The sequence below is a fragment of the Spinacia oleracea genome, chromosome 5 (assembly GCF_020520425.1).
Source record: "Spinacia oleracea cultivar Varoflay chromosome 5, BTI_SOV_V1, whole genome shotgun sequence".
NCBI classification, from domain to species: Eukaryota; Viridiplantae; Streptophyta; class Magnoliopsida; order Caryophyllales; family Amaranthaceae; genus Spinacia; species Spinacia oleracea.
This window is the reverse complement of record NC_079491.1, coordinates 50,563,102-50,574,640: the sequence shown is the minus strand read 5'-3', so window position 1 is coordinate 50,574,640 and position 11,539 is coordinate 50,563,102. Positions and strand designations below refer to the sequence as shown.

The window sequence follows — 11,539 nt, the reverse complement described above, 5'->3', positions numbered from 1 at the left end:
GTGATTTTTGTGTCAATTCTGCATGTAAAAGGCATTCTAAAATTTTGACAAAATAGTAATTTTCGGCCGAACCCAGAATTCTCAAATTCGAAGCCTAACTATGACTTTTCGGAGGTTTTAGTTTTTCGAATGCAAAATTTCGTAAATTTAAGATGTTAAATTAAATATTTGCGATTCTTGTTGATAAATCTTGAATTTTTGATTGACCTACTGTATATGTTTAACAAGTTTGAATGCCTAACCTTGTTAATTATGCAATCTAATTTGTAATTATGATTAATTTGTTGAAAATTGGAATAATTTAGAATTAATTTGATTTTTATAATTAGTTATAATTTAATTAGATACCTATGATTAAAAACCACCATAAAAATTGTAAATTTATGTTAAATTTTAAATTTTTATGACCTAGACTTGAATCCATGTTAATCGGAAATCAATTGAATAATAAATTTTCGATTTTTCGCCCTAAAATTATGAAATTAATATTATTTATTAATTTGTCATTAATTTTGAATATAAATTTTAAAATTTTATGCGATTCGCTCATATAACTTGCACGCACAAAGCAATGGACGCTACGTGTTACCCTTAAGGGGTGTTGCATAGTGCGGGCATATGACGACGAGCAAGGGAGCTCGTAGCCCATGCGGCACGAAAGCAATGAGCAAGGCCATGGTGCACGAGCACAAGGCAGCAGCCCTGCCTTGTGTCGTGGGCTGTGTGCGATGGGCGAATGGGCGAGGGCGAGGGCAAGGCACGAGCAGTCGCGTGTGGGCAGCAAGCGAGATGCGCCACAGCGCGCACTGCCTCGCGCAAGCGTGCGGAGCCTCGCGCGCAGCGAGCGCAAGCTCGCGTGCCACGAGTGCTGCGCCAAGCATCGATCGCTCGCGCGCAGCGAGCGCTGTTGTGCATACGACGAGCGCTGCGCCCAGCGATGGCGTGCGAGTGCTTGTTGTGCGTGCGACGAGCGCTGCGCCCAGCAATGGCGTGCGAGTGCTTGTTGTGCGTGCGACGAGCGCTGCGCCCAGCGATGGCGTGCGAGCGCTTGTTGCGCGTGCGACGAGCGCTGCGCCCAGCGATGGCGTGCGAGTGCGTGTTGCGACGTGCGACGAGTGCTGCGCCCAGCGATGGGCTGCGGCAGCATGCTCGTGCGTCGAGCGCTGGCGCGCGCAGCGAGCACCATGCGTGATGCCTTGCGATGTTGAGCAGCAGCAATGCGACACAGCGCATGGGCTGCGCGCACATGGCCAGCGATGGCTGTGTGCGTGTGGCCCATGGGCGTGCGATGCGTGAGGTTGTTGCGTTGCGATTAGATCGTTTTGAAATTTTAATTTGAAATTTTCAGTTTACGTAATTTTAATTAATTTTAAAATTAATAATTTAAATTATTTTCTTGGATTTTAATTTTGAATATTGTAATTATAATAAATTTTATTTATTCTAATTATTTTACTAAAATTAAAATCATGAATTAATTTAAATACGACTGAAATTAAATTAAACTTTATGGATTCAATTATAAATTTATATGAGCTTTAAATTTTAATTAAATTTGTATGTTTCCTGTTAGACTAGAAATACATTTTTATGTTTAAAATTAGTAAAGCATATGAATTTATTGGTTTAAGTGGGAGCCCTTTTTAGTCATAAACTCTTGATTAGGTCTACAAATCCTTAAGGTTAAAACAACTTGATTAGAATTAATAAGGACTGAATAATTTGTAGATTATTGGTGCCCTTTATTAATTGCTGCAAATGTTTATGTGATGCATAATATGTTTTACTAAGCAGCTATGTGGGCCATTCATGATAATGAAAGGGTGAATGGTATATATTGTATATGTACTGTTTTGCAGGTTATGAAGTGACTAGTATGGCCCAAATAGGATAGAAAATATGGTCTGCGTACCATTAATTTGAATGTAATTGGTCTAAAGTACCAAAGTTGTTTTTCAATTCAAATATGGTCTGCGTACCATCAAATAGTTGTAATTAGTTTTAATTATAGCTTATCCTATTTGAAGAAAATGGTGCCTCCCACGGAGATTTTCAAGACGGACTTTGAAGTTAAAGCTACAAGATGAAGTCGGGCCATACTAGATCACATTTATCTTATGCATGTTTTAAGTTATTTATTGCTTTTAAATATGTCTTAAAATGCATGAGATCAAAGCTTGATTATGTTGCATGATTAAGGATTTTAGTTCACTTAAAATCTAACCAACATAGTAAGAGCCTTAAGTTCCAAACTTAAAAATTGAGTTAAAATGTGCCATGCCAAAATATACACTTGCTTGGATATCCTTTACATCAATCTAGTAATAGTTTTCGCTCAGCGAGGTGTTACTTATTAGTCCTAAAGGGGCAAGGTACACAAATAATTGTGAGTACATGTTAGTTTTGGTGAAACTCAACGATATTAGTAAGGAGTCCTTTTATGTCATGGCAAAATCGATAGGTTCACCTAATAAGTTCTTAGACGTACCTATCAACCAACAGTAGTTTCTAGACTATTAGCAAAAAGGCTTTTGCTTACCTAAAATGTTTTAGAATTGAGTCGACAAACTGTGCTTAATTCTTCAATGGTTTTAGGGTCTTGGAATCATTTTATTCACATCTGCCGGAACACATAATTCGAATAAAATGCTAATGACTTGTTTAAATTGCATGATTGCTTTCATTTTCAAGTTATTATTCATGATAAATGTTTAGACTTTGCATGATTCAATGTATGTTTTTAATTATTGTTTATAATTAAATATCTTGCACTGCAATAAATCCTTTTAGAAAGGTAACAGTAAATTTCCTCGATTGGTAGTGAATCCAAGAACGATTCACGGAAATGAGAGAAAGTGAGCAATTTAAAATGTACGTTTCTTATAGCGACTTTTATGGTTGTTTTCGAACATCAAAGTCGAATGGCAAACCAATTGGTGCTTGTGAATTCAAAATACACTGTAGTTTTGAGATCATAAAGCATTGAGTTTAATACGCTCAGCTTTACCAATGGTTAACAACCTAATATCTTTGTCCATTTAATTCTCGAATGAGTCTAGTCCCTAGACATTCGAATAGATCGATGCTTAGAGAACTTTAGAAGCTTCTGGTAAGATCATCTAGTTGAAACTTAATATTCAACATAAATTAAATGGTAAGAACCTTGTTGGGGTGACATTGGACATGTCTAACAAAGTATAAAAGTCAACACTAAAGAATTCAATTCTTAAGACTATAAGAAAGGGTACAAGAAATAGGAAAACAAAGGAACAAATGAAAGGAATTTATAATTCCGTTTGTACCTATAAGTTTATGTTTAAAGAGAAGTGACCTAGGAATCAAACTTCCTTGGTATCATATACCGCTTGAGGTTCTTACTTCGGTAATAACTCAAATAATGGAAGCTAGGCTACACTAATGGCCTACAAGTGGGAAATGAAGCATGGCAATGCTACATTAGCTGTAGGGTCATCTAGTTTGTTTTAAGTCCTTTCAAGGCTGGAACTAAATGGCTATTTTGTTCCATAAACAACATACCTAAATTTCTGTTTTCAAACACAGAAAGACTCACATTCAAGAAAAACAAAAACAATGTTTGTTTGTTTATTTGAATGAAATGGTCAATTACAGGTTGAGTCAATATGCTTGATTAAAACAAACAACTCTTTAAAGAACTTTACTAGGTTCAAATCAACCCCTTGATTTGAGTTCCACTAATCTTTGGCATTGTTGCTTAGACCATATCAACAAGTTAACATTCAAAAGTTCTATTTTGATGGACTTTTGAAAGTTGATTGATTTCTAGATCATTTTAAGACAACTAGTCTTACTTGTTGAAAGTAACAAAAAAAATATGAACTATTGTTAGAACGCCTAGACAATAGAATTCACAAGCTAAAGAAAGATTTTATGACTTTATTATTTCACATGGACTTGAATGAATATAGGTTTATTTACTCAAATGTAATATAAGTTTGAATCTATTTGGCTAGTTCAAAGATTCAGAAGTATAAAATCCACTTGGCAAGAAATCATAAAGATCTAGGTTAGATCACGTTGTTGATTACTTTGCCAGGAATGATCATCAATGATTGTGTGTTGTAATTTCACGATCTAGTTCCATAAGATATGGCATATCTAAGTTGGAATAATCGAAGTCAATTAGTACTTGATTCGATTAATGATGAATCATAAAGACTTTTCCTATAATTTCTAAACAAAATGCTCAACTACCACCAAACTAAACCAAATTCGTCAAAGCTATTGAAAAGAAATTTCAGAAAATCTTTTCATAATATATCTAAAGAGTTCCTAAACTCAGTGGGAGCTTAGTGTTTGTTATTCAACAAACTAAGGCCCAAGTATAGATATATGTTTCATTGTGATTTATTCAAATGAGACACAAGGGTATTGTTTCTACCACAAATTTTTGAGAACGTAATGTTTGTTTGCTCGAAATAATGTCCTTTTGGAGATTCGTTTCCAAAATGACAAGTGGGAGAAAATAGACCTCGAAAGTCTTCGAGGCGAATAACAAACATAAACGGACATTCCGGAGGCTTTTTGAAGTGCTTCAGAAAAACCGAACTTATTCTTTAAGGACTTTAGAAGTGGCTTTAAAGAATAGACATCTCTTAGAAGACTTTACAAGTGCTTCAAAGAGAATAGAATATTCAAAGGACTCTCAAAGTGCCTGTTGATATTCTATTGTTTGATGTTCTATACCCAAGTAGGCATAGAGTTCAAGTCACTGGAACTATGAGATTCTTCTATTAGATAGTAAAGAAACATAGAGTTCTGGTCAAAGAAACTATGAGATTCTTCTATTAGATAGTGAAGAAACCTACAACTTGCAGTCAAACTATTATCATGTAGATTAATGAGTTTGTGACTTGTAAGAAAGCTATGACGAAATCTAGATTCCCTAAAATGGTTAGAGGCCATATATAGACTCAAATGTTTTAAATGGTTAGAGGCCATAAAACATACTCAATGTTTTGATGACAAAATTGAAATTTTGTTGATTTGCAAGAATAGGTTCATACCTATTGGTTGCAAGTTTGTTTTAAGGATAAAAACCATCAAACATGAAATTGTGTTCACACACAAAGCGAGATTAGTTGCTAAAGGTTACAAGCAAATTCATGATGTGAATTGTGTTGAAACCTCATGCATAATCGTAATGCTCAAGTCTATAATTCAAGCAATGATTGCATATTGGTACATATAGCAATTGGATGAAAAAACGTATTCCTCAATCAAATGTTGGAATAAACTATGTATGTCATAGGATTTGTGGATCCAAATAAATGCTTGAAAGAGAAAGCTAGCTTATAAAATCTAAGTACAGATTTAAGCAAGCAATTGGGAATTGGAATTATATTTTAATGAAGCTAATAAGTATTTTAGTTTCATAAAATATACATGATTCTTATAGATATATAAGAAGTTTAGTGGGAGTACATAAAAACTAAATTGGTCCTATGTGTATCACACACATATCTCTCTATTGTAAAATAACATTCAAATGCTAATGACTTAGATTTGAGATTATTCATCAATGATGGACCATGGCGAAACTTAGTACATACTGGGTATTAAGATCTATTTACAAAGATCTTATGATATTGTTTTGGATTAAGTAATGACATTTACTAAATCAAACACGAAAGTCTCCATTGGAGATATTCGACCCATGTGAATAAATCTAAGTAAAGGATGTTTGAACTATGTATAAGCATTTACTAAGTTAAACATCAAAGAGTCTAAATGAGATTCTTAACCTATATTATATGTCAAAGAATTTAGCTAAATTTAGTATCTACTGAAACTAGATAAGCTAAAGTTACATGAATAGAATTCAATTGGGAATTATTCTGCAAAAGAATTTATCATGTATGATATAATATGAGGATCGCCAAAAACGTATCGTATGACTTTAGGCATGACGAACATATACCAATCTCTATTGATCTAAGTGAAGATCAACTAGATTGAGATCAAGAATACTTATGGTACTTGAAAAGGTACATAGGAATAGTTCTTGATTCAAGGAAATAAAGATATGCTAAATATTGATGCTACACGCATAAACACTGGCAAAGGATCAAGCAAGATTCCCTTGGAGTTAACCATTGATAAGGACGAGCTATAGAGCATCGTGTTTTGTAATGGCAACATGGATTGGAGACCATGAGTTGTTGCGTGGGAAATTAAAATATTAATTTCTATGTTCCAAAGATACAGCTGGAAAGTCTTCCACATATCTGTAAACTGCTTGGATAAGTAAATCCAAACAAAGCATCACTAGCAACCTAAACAGTTGAAGTAAAAGTAATTATTGCCTAAGAAGCAATAAAACAGGGTTGTTTAAAGTTCTTCACTGAACTTGGGTAGATCACCTATCTGCTGGCTTGATGGTTCTTCATTGAAAAATGCGTAGAACCACTCTTGAAGCAAGAAAAACGTCTGCTAACTTGATGGTTCTTCATTGCAAAATGAGTAAAACCACCATCAAAGTAAGAAAGACTAGATCACATAATAAACAAACTCGAAAAGATCTTATCATCATATCTCGAAGAACATTCGATGAAAAGGATATTAAGATTGGCAAAGCATGATAACTAAACCTATGAAACAAGTGAGAAGCAACACTCACGTTGTAGCACTGGAAATCAAGCATAGCTTTGAATTCCATGAACTGTTTTAAAGATGGGTTTGAGGCCCATGGTTGTAAAACAATGGGGTTGAACATTTATCATATATGAAATGTATTTTCATATTCCATTTAATCTTGGTTTAGTATTAAATGATGACTCCCTTCAAATTTGACGATATATTCAAGATAGACTGTCAGGACCAGTCCTGTGACTAAGAAATGTCTATCAAGTGAACTTGAATGTCAAAAGTTGAAAATGGTCCCTGGTCGGAGTTTTCTATAAAGATGGACGCATAGAAAACGTTAGACGACTAGAATGCAAGATGACTAGTAGTTCTGTTTCTTGAACTATGTGGACATGGCAATGTCATAATCATTTGCATAGATACTTACTTTGGGAAGACTAGTATCGGACAAGACCTATGAAACTTTACTGTAAGAGATGAAAATCAGTCATAAGTAAATTTCATTAAAATTATTAGACACTAAATCCTCAATACCTGAGTGATTTGAGATTACTTGTTTGAGAACTGGTTGCTTTGACGTTGACCAACCGTCGCACCGTAAAAGGAGGCTATAAAGGCAACGCTCAGGTAATCACCTATCAAACGAAGTCTAATCTCAAGATCACAAGATTGGGATTGTCCTCCCATAAATCGGGATGAGATGCTTAAAAGTTGTACAAGGCCACTCGGAGAGCTAGAAATTGTGAAATGCATGGCCGTGCTCGGATGAATCATAGGCTATGATTATCTGTTTATTTGATCAGTTGAACTCTGAAACCGAGGAACACCTCTGGACATAATAAGGATGACAACTCTTACCTTATGTTCAAGAGCAAGCATCGAGCGACAAAGGAATTAGGAAATCCACACTTGTCCCTAAGGACAAGTGGGAGACTGAAGGAAATAATGCCCTTGGTCCAAGTATGCATTCTATGTTAAGTCAGATAAATGTGGTTCAGTATTAATTAACAAGCTAATAATTCAGTGAGATCAAGTGAGCTGAATGCCTAGCTAGAGGCCGCTTCAGTTCAAGTGGAATTAATGATATTAATCCACAGCTTACTCTTGACTGAACCCGTAGGGTCACACAAATAGTACGTAAACGGATCAAGTATTTAATGGCATTAAATACTCCATCTATGGATATTCGGAATCGAGGGATCTTGGTTTCAGTGGGAGCTGAGATCGTCACAGGCAAGAAATGAATACTCCGGAAACGATGATATTGCCGGAAACGGAAATATGGATCGTATCGGAAATATAAATATTATCCAAGTTGTAGATGTTGCCGGAAACGGAAACATGGTACGTATCGGAAAATATTATCGGAAATGGAATATTGCCGGAATCGGAAATATTGCCGGAAACGGAAATATTGTCAGAATCGGAAATATTATCGGAATCGGAAAATAATTCCGGAAACGGAAATATTAAATATTTGTTCTAAACGAAAATTAATTCCGGTATCGGAAATATTAAATATTGTTCGTATCGGAAATGAATTCCGGAATCGGGAAATTAATCGGAAGCGTATCGTACGAATTAGCATCGGACGAGGCCTGCCAGACGAAGGCCCAACACGAAGCCGGGCCATCGCCCAGCAAGCCAGCGCGCCACAACGCACCAGCCAAGGCTGCGCCAGGCCCATCGCAAGGCAGGCCCAGCGCGCGCCAAGGCTGCGGCAGCGTGTGGGCCTCGTGGCAATGGGCTGCGAGCTCGCGGGCTGCGCGCGCGCGCATGGCGCCCCTCGTGGGCTGTTGTGCGTGCGTGTGAGTGTTTGTGTGCTATACGAATCCTAAAGCTATCAGGTTTCAACATATGATTAAATTCCTAAACCTAAAAGGATGAATTAATTAAATAAGAATTCTATTAGGATTCTAGTTTAATTAATTCGTATCCTAACAGGATTACAATTCCCTTTCCATACCTCTATAAATAAAGGCCTAGGGTCATTATTTTGCATAGAGTATTCAAGTATTCAAAGTGATTTTTGAGAGCAAAAATTCAGTCATATAATTGCCTACATTAGCCGAAAATTCTAAGTACCTTAAGGGCGATCCTAGTTGGTCAAGCTTAAGGCGGATCCGGACGTGCTGTGGACTATCTACGGAGGGACGACACTTGGAGTCCTAAAGACTTTTTCTTGTTCGGTTCGGGCGCAGCTAGGGAAGGCACGCAACAAAGTGTATGCATCTAAACTATGCTAAATGATTATGTGTAAATAATATGCTTTCCTGGCTTTATGGTTTTTCCGCATGATTTATGAATTGTCATATGTATCGCTTTTGTAGATGATGAATGATCCATGTGCTCTTTGAGATAGAAATAGAACATTTTGTCGGTGTTTCAACTAGCTCCGTTGTTGCAAAATTTCAAGATTTGAAAATTAACCTGAGAAAAAGGTAAAGATAATTAAGTAAGTACATGGAAGAAATTGAAACAAACAAGTTCATGGAGTTTTTCAGCCACGTACACTAAAAGATAGGACTAGTCCAGAACTAATCATAAGAACAATAGGAGCTGAGGCAAACAAGTTCATGGATTAAACAAAAGTTGGCGCTAAGTTGTATCAGATATATGCATAAATGGAAACCAAACTCATGATATCACAGATACTGTTATCACTAACATGTTTCGAATTGTCAAAACCAAAGCTAGGTGGTTTTATGTACTATGAATAAATGTTCAATAACCTTGAGTAGAACTCACCAAGCAACAACAAGCAGTGCGTCAAAACAAGAACCCAACTAGTTCCTACATCCTAAATCCATACTATCAATTTTAACCCAACTAAATCCTAAACCAATAGCAGCGAGAAAGGTGTGTTTTATTACTTTGTATCTAATGAAGGCAGACTGACATCAAATACTCTACACACACTGATCAATTGTCGCATAACATAAAGCATCAAACTTGCATAATATAATACAACATAGTCTAGTTGGCCCAAAATGAATATAAAACCAAAACAAATTACTACTTTAAAACAACTGAGAAATTCTGCAAGTTTTCTCCGCATGAATTGGTCACTCAACCAAAAATATTATGCAAATTCCGTTTAACCAAATCCAGTTTAAGAAAAGTACTCCTGAAGATTTGAAGAAGTCACTCAAGTTGCAGATTTCTAACAGGCCACTCACATTCAGTTCTGGTCTCATTCCCAGGTTGCATACATGCTTTATGGGGTATCATATATGTAAAAAATTTCTCAAAAGGAAATATAAAACATTAGCAGTCTTTCGGACCAGAAAACAAGGATTCTCCAAGTTTGAAATTTAGTTCAGCATTGCCAAAATCATCTGATTAATAAAGGTACATATAGAAAACAGAGAAATGGAATGGCATGATATAAAGAAGCCAACAATTCTTACCCTCGCTTTCTGCGATAATGAGCTGACTTGTTCTAATGTATTACTAGACTTATTCTGTGGTCATAGACAGAATCTTATGGGCCAATTTGAGTTTACCTGATTGCTGAAATTTCTAGCTTAGTAACTGATCTGTTAGACTGTAATCACGAGTACCCTGCATCAACAGAAGGTGATTTGTCAGGGAATTTTGCAATAATGAAATAACTTTGTGAAACTAATTAATATCCTTAGAGAGAAACCACTCTTCTCGAAACAACGAGTTTGAATCATAGAGAATAGATATCTGACTGATGGATGACAAAGAATCTGGGTAATACCATTCAGCTCCTAAAGGAAGGTAGAGTGTTATTCCTTCTTACAAGTTACAATCATCTACTCCTGCGTGCATTCAATTCACAAATTCACAGAAACACCTGACCTGTGATTACAGTTGATTTTTAGATCACAGAAAAACATGTGATTACTATGTACAGCTAATTGAGATCACAAAAACACATGTGATTACTGTGTGCAGCTAATTTTTAGATCACAAAAACACCGGTGATTATTGTGTACAGCTGATTGTTAGAGTTTAGCCAGGAAAATCCAATAGCTGATTGTTTACTACATGTTGCTTTAAAGCTGATCGTGTGAAGTTGATTGGTTGATTCGTTAAGGTTCATTAAAAAAATTAGAACAGATGTGACAGGGAGAGGAAGCAACCAAAAACCTCTATTTCAAGCAAGAGCATGTTCTTCCTAGCTTCGTTTTGCCTTAATCGAGATTTGATGAGCTTCTTAAACTGAGAAATTATCCTTTTACAAGTTTTATTCCGAAATCAATTTAAGTTCAATCAATTGATATTGGATTTTCGTTTTTCTAATTAAACTTAATTCAATCCAAAATCAATTGACATTTAATATGGAAAATTTGAAACAAAAAAAATGTAGAATTCATACCTGTATAGGGGACTCAAAGTCTAATAGGGAGAAGAGCATCGTGGAGAAGGAGAAGTGCAACGCTGAGAAGCAAAACTGCCCATAATTTTCTTCAAAGCCCAAGGATGTGCAGCGTAGAGAAGAGAAGTGCGAATAGGGTTTTGACGTTTTGTGTTCTTTCTTTTGGGGATTTTGGGATCTAGGTTTTAGGCCTTTAGAGTTTTGTGTTCTTTATCTTAATGTTTTACTCGTTTTTTTCCGAACGGCGCAAAGTTTAAAAATTTACCAAAATCAAAATAAGTTTTGGAGATTTGTAGAGTTAATTTTGTATTTTTTTCCATTTAGGTAAAAGAATATCTCGTAAATTGATTTGGGTACATCTAAAAAGTAATTTTGTACACCGTCTGGTGATTAGAGCACAAAAAACTTATCTCTCGTACTGTCTTAGAAATGGATTTTAGCACAACTTGTTTCTAGTTGCAACAACTTAAAAATTGATGCCAACTTTTCGAAAATGACACTTTCGTTATTTAACAACCATGTTGAGATGTATGAATTAATTTGTTTAGATTTTTCGTCAATATAAAC

At 35.6% G+C, this 11,539-nt stretch overlaps 1 long non-coding RNA gene across 2 annotated transcripts; it reads right to left on the bottom strand.

Annotated features, from left to right (window-relative positions):
- Nucleotides 1–7,297: 7,297 nt before the first annotated feature.
- Nucleotides 7,298–11,203, bottom strand: LOC130461005 (uncharacterized). Of its 2 annotated transcripts, XR_008921292.1 has the most exons (4): nucleotides 10,973–11,203; nucleotides 10,352–10,452; nucleotides 10,035–10,188; nucleotides 7,298–9,054 (listed from the first exon to the last, which is right to left on the bottom strand). It is a non-coding gene; the product is annotated as an uncharacterized lncRNA (long non-coding RNA). The 2 variants fall into 2 exon arrangements; XR_008921291.1 differs by having other exon boundaries at nucleotides 7,305–10,188.
- Nucleotides 11,204–11,539: the final 336 nt, after the last annotated feature.